At 34.0% G+C, this 5,686-nt stretch overlaps 1 non-coding gene across 1 annotated transcript; it reads left to right on the top strand.

Annotated features, from left to right (window-relative positions):
• LOC111759444 (U1 spliceosomal RNA) lies at positions 1-164 on the top strand. Its single transcript, XR_002793425.1, has one exon. It is a non-coding gene; the product is annotated as a U1 spliceosomal RNA (small nuclear RNA).
• The last annotated feature ends 5,522 nt before the right edge of the window (positions 165-5,686 follow it).

Below are 5,686 nucleotides of genomic sequence, written 5' to 3'. Positions count from 1 at the left end.
ACACTTAACTGACAGGGGAGATACCATTATCATGAAGGTGGTTTTCCCAGGGTGAGGCTTATCCATTGCACTCTGGATATGCTGACCCCTGTGATTTCCCCAAATGTGGAAAACTCGACTGCATAATTTGTGGTAGTGGGGGACTACGTTCGTGCTCTCCCTTTAAGAAAATTAAAAAAAAAAAATCCTGTCTTCCAGTTCACTGGTTCTTTCCTCTGCCAACACCAATATGTTCTTGAAATCCTCTTGGCATTTTTCATTGCAGTTATCGTGGTCTTCAACTCCAGTAATTCTGTTTGGTTCCTTTAAAAAATGTCTATCTCTTTACCTAGACTTGTATTTTTCATTCATAGCTTTTCTAATACCCTTTAATTTTTTCTCTGTACTTTCCTTCATCTCCTTGAGCATTTTTTAAATCATTTTTAAAAAGGGCTTTGTTCAGTCTGTCCACATTTTTATTTTATTTGTTGGTGTTTCCTGTATTTTTATTCTCTTCATTTGCATGGGTCATAATTTCCCATTTCTTTGTTTGTCTTGTTCTTTTTTGTTGAACACTGTACATTTTAATATTTTAAAATATTAATTCTGGTATTTACTCCATGGGATGTCTGTTTCTTGGTTTTGTAAACAGCTGCTGACGAGACAGAATTTCTTGACCTCCAGCCCTCCTGTCCAGAAGGTCTATCTAAGGTGAATACAATGTTCTGGATTTTCCTTGTCATTTGGAAACTTTGTCTTGTCCTGCACTTTTGCTTATTATTTGTTTTGGTGTTCCCCTGTTACAGAAGTTTGGTTGGCCCCTCTGTTTCCCAGGGGACAAACTTCCCACACATATTTGAAGGCTTTGTCCCAGACTGACTGCCTCTATAGGTTTTGTACTTCTTTCTTTGTCTTGCATTGTTTTTGCCTGAAAAACCAAATTCTAAGAGGAGCAAACCTCCTGGAGAACTTTCCCAATTCAGTCTTTCCAAGCCAAAAAGGGCCAGAGACCCACAAAGAGGTCACAGACCAGCTCCAAAGTGTCTCATGGAGGAGATCAGGAAAGGCACCAAAAATTTATGCAACTTCTCCCCAAAGTTGAGCTTTCCTGGGCTGTCCAGCAAATGCAGCCTTTCATCTAACTTTCACCTGCAGAACTGAGTGAGCCCTGTGTCTTTAAATCTCTACCATCTACTCCTCTGTCCAGGAAGGGTTGAAACAATGGCTGCCACTGCCTCTGTCCCAGGCAGGTTGAAACAATAGCTGTCCTCAGAGCTGGGACATAAGGATCTGAGTTTGCTAATCAAAAGCCCTGATCAGTGATCAGCAGTGAACACCCATTTTCTTGAGGGAGAGGATTTCCATGTTCCTTTCTATCAGCAACAGCCAGTGAGAGACTGGATCCCATGGTGGCCTGCCATGGTTGTGGGGTGGCACTGGTTGCTGCCACATGGAGAGAGCAATTTATAGTTCTTTACTATAATTCGTCAACCTCTTTCTCTTGCTCTTGCCTGGATGCTACACAGTGTTTTTCTGGTCTCTGGAGTTTCAAAATTGCTATTGCAGATCGTTTCTGCCTGTTTAATAGTTATTTCAGTGGAAGGACTGAGCCCTGGAGTTCCCTACTCTGCCATCTTCCCTGGAAGTCCACATTGACGTTTTTGACTCTGCCCTCAGGGTGGGTTTAATTCTTCTTCGTGGCAGCAAAAGCCTAAAGGAGCTTCTGAGTTAGTAACTCAAAGCCTATGGACAAAAGTTTCCACACGAGAAGAAAAATTTCTACTTATTATTAGTCTGGGTTTCCTTTCATGCAGCAATAGAGAAGATATTTTGGTTTCAAACTTCAATGTGCAAATGAATAATATGGGGATCTTATTAAAATGCAGATTCTGATCCAGAAGATCTTGTTTGTGGTCTGAGAGTTTATGTTGCTATGAAGCTCCCTGGTAATCCAGAAGCTTCTGATCCATGGAGCACACTTTGATTAGCATCTGGAGATGTATCAGGTCAGGTAGTAGCCAGGGCATTCCCCAAGTGTAGGCTAAATATTCTATTTATAAACCCAAGATCATCCTCTTGATATTGCATTCTTTATAGACCTTTAGTCATTGTTTTTCTTTAACTTCATTTTAGTATCATTAGAATAGTAATCATGGCATAGAGGAGTGGAAAATGCCTAATTTCATCTTTGTAGGTACCTTTACCTCCAGCTTTAACCAGTTTAGAAGTCATTCTCTTGCCCTTTATCTTATATTCCTGACTGAAAAATTTCCATGCAGTGTGTAAACTTCTGCAGGTACTTCAGTATACAGGATAGTACCCCCACTCCTGACAATATCATTTGTCAAAATAATTGTAATATAACGCTATCTTTCTCTATCGTCCATCTATATTTCACTCTTCTTTATTATAGTACTTATTCTAATACATCATTCTAATATAGCTAATAGATTTTCTTTTTTTCATCAGATCCTAACAATTTCATTTAAGCTTTAACTATAATTTCATGTAATATTCCGAGCTAGGTGGTGGTCCATTTACATGGATGGACATAGGCTCATGCTCCTCCTACCAGCTAAAGGTCAAGTCAACAATGAGATGAGGATGTGGTTGCAGTCAGTGTTCAAGTTCTTCTCATTACATGGTAACTTCAGTCAATTTAACTACTCACACACACACACTCTCACACATATACATTCTATAATCCATGATCAATTTTAATGATAATATCTTCTTGAACTACCTCCTTGATTACTCTATTAACTCTGACCTGTCACTTAAATGATCCCTTCATATATTTTTTTAAAGAATAATATACTCTTTATTAGAAAATTATGCAGTATTACCTATAAACCAAAAGTTTATAGTAGTCTACTTTGCAGGATTATTTAGAACTTTCTTGATTGGTTTAGCTCTTGACTGAATTATATTCAGAAGCCATGAATTAGTATTTGGAATTCTGGAGATATTTTTGCAAATTTGGAATATAAATAGAAAAAGTAATCCCAGAGACAGGATGAAGAATAAAGTGTACATGTTTGGAACTAGGTAGTAACTGCTGAGGTCAAGCGCTTCACATCAGCTTTATCCCCACTTTCTTATTTATATCCCTAAAAAAATGTACCCCAGCCTAGCCCTGAATGGAAAATAGAATACGCAGTTTAGAAAACAAACTGAAATTGTATTTATTTGCATTAAATCATGAATTTCCTGTACATACACAAATTTAACAGGTGCAATCTGTTATGCAAAATACCTGGACTATTCAGTACATGTTACAGTAGTATCTATTGATAAGTTAGTGGTATGAAAGAAAACACAGTACCAAAGCATATCTGATACAAAATAAATTACTCATTCACAGTTTTAATTACACAAGACACTCAATATTTAAAAAGTTATGTATTACAAACACCATTAGTTAGATGTACAACCAAAGTATATTAAGTTCACTTATGAAAAAATGCCTTCAGACTGTTATATATAAATGATCCCTTTCAGGATAATTCTTATCTTTTAAGTAAATAAACTGCATTGATTTCAAGACTATTGATAAATAGGCCCCTAAAATAAGACAGACATCTCTTCATTTTTTAAAGGTGCTACTATACTAGAGAATATGCTGAACTATTGCCCCAAAATCCAACATTGCCATTCTATTTTTCAGATCTTGTAAACTTATTTAAATTCCAACTTTAGTATATAAAGTTAGCTGCACTGTTTTTCTATTGTTTCCTGAAAAAAATTTTTAGTAGATTAACAGAACTAGTCAAATATTTGAGAAATTCAAGCTTTCTTGTTTAAACTTAAAATGTTTTAGGTTAAAGCTGATACTATATGTGGAGATTTTGAGATGAATTGAACACTTTTCTCTCAAAAATCTCTACAAAAAGACCTTCAATTCTAAAATCTGTTAAAGATTTACATAAAGCCCAAGTAACATTTGAATAGTTTCAATGCAGTGAAGGATTCATCTTTGGCATTTCTCCATTAGTTCTAAAATAAAACATATCAATGAACATTATACATTTTTTCTGTCTACATACTACAGACATTTCCTATAAATAAATGTATTTGATTGAAATTTGTTTCAACAATAATTTCCTTTCTAAGGAACTTTATTTTTTAGATCTGCAAGAAACACTAAGAGCATTCAGGTTTTTACTCTGAAAAGCTGAAATGTTTTGATGTTACTGAAAGGAACTTACATAGTTCTTTTTCAGTAATGGAAATTCAATATCCTTTAAAATTCAACAATGGATACTTTTAAAAAGGATGCTGACCAGGGTATAAAGTTAAGATATTAATTTAAATTAATATGAAGCATGCTTCTATTAAGAAGATACATATATATATATCTTAAAATATCAGGTCATCACAGTAAAAGAATTACTATATACTTTTTCTTGGTCCATGTTGCTTTTCCAAAAGTAAACAAACAACAACAAAAATTTTAAAAAGTCAAAACTGTTACAAATGTTTAAATATCAGCTGATTTCCACATTACTGCCAGTACTGAAAACGTGTTTGCTCTAATCCCATGCTAACTTTCAGGATGAAAATATTCTTATGTGAATATTTTAAAACAGTAGGAAAAAATAATGTGGTTTTTTTTTTTTAATAATTGAGCACATTTCTTCATTAAAAAATACATATGGGGCGGAGCAGATATAGCTCAGTAGTCTAGAGCCTGCTCTGCATGTATGAGGTTCCAGTTTCAATCCCCGGTACCCCCTTAAGAAAAAAAGAAAAGAAAACTACATATGGGGAAAACTCTCAGTAAAATAAATTAAATACAATTTGGTGGCTCAAATGCAATCTAAATTCTCCATGGTTTACTGAAATATAAACAAGGAAACAAAACAAAAACAATAGTATTGGTTAACAAAAATGCAGATGGTAATGATGACTTATGACATTAACGGTTTTAAAAATGCAATTAAATAATTCCTTATTGTTCTCTAATCAGACAGAATCATGGAAATCCAAGCAGAGAATTAGACACAACAGATAAAGGCACTAGAAAATAAAGTGGGCATTTCTACTATCTGGTATGGGAACATATGAATAAACATTGAATTTTAGAAAGAAAATAAATTGCCTGATGTAGCAAATATATCCAAAAATTTGGAGAATGCAGATTATGTGACTAGGACATAAAAAATAGAATATTGAATTTCTGAAAGTAATTTGTCATATAATCTATATTAATAATACTGCTATCTTCCAGCTACTACAAATATCTGTGTTGATTCAGTTTGACATAAACACTCTTCTTCCAGTATAGTTAAAATTGATAGTTACATTTGATAACCAAATAAAGTATCAGCACCCACTAATACAATTTAGCAAGAATTGGGAATCTTATAATTGACACTATTCAATTTTTACAAAATACAATTTTAAGTGCATATGGTTATCTACTTCCATGCTCCCATAGTAGAGTTTTACCTCAATTCTATCTTTTTACAAGTACCTGATAGAATGGGATCTCTCTAAAATCAAATAAAGATCAATCTGGACTCATTCAATCCTAAAACAAAATGCTATGTAAATATTTTTGTGTATCCAAATGTTGCCTTCTAGGTAAAATTTTAAGATATTTTAATCTCTTTCTCTTTTGGAGGAGTTGGTCTGCTAAAGGGGAAGAGATGACCACATAAGATCACAAATAATTACTTCTTCTTAATTCAGCTTATTTATTTAT

This window comes from Dasypus novemcinctus, chromosome 31 (genome assembly GCF_030445035.2).
Source record: "Dasypus novemcinctus isolate mDasNov1 chromosome 31, mDasNov1.1.hap2, whole genome shotgun sequence".
Taxonomy (NCBI): Eukaryota; Metazoa; Chordata; class Mammalia; order Cingulata; family Dasypodidae; genus Dasypus; species Dasypus novemcinctus.
The sequence above is the reverse complement of the archived record's forward strand: the minus strand, read 5'-3'. Positions and strand labels throughout refer to the sequence as shown.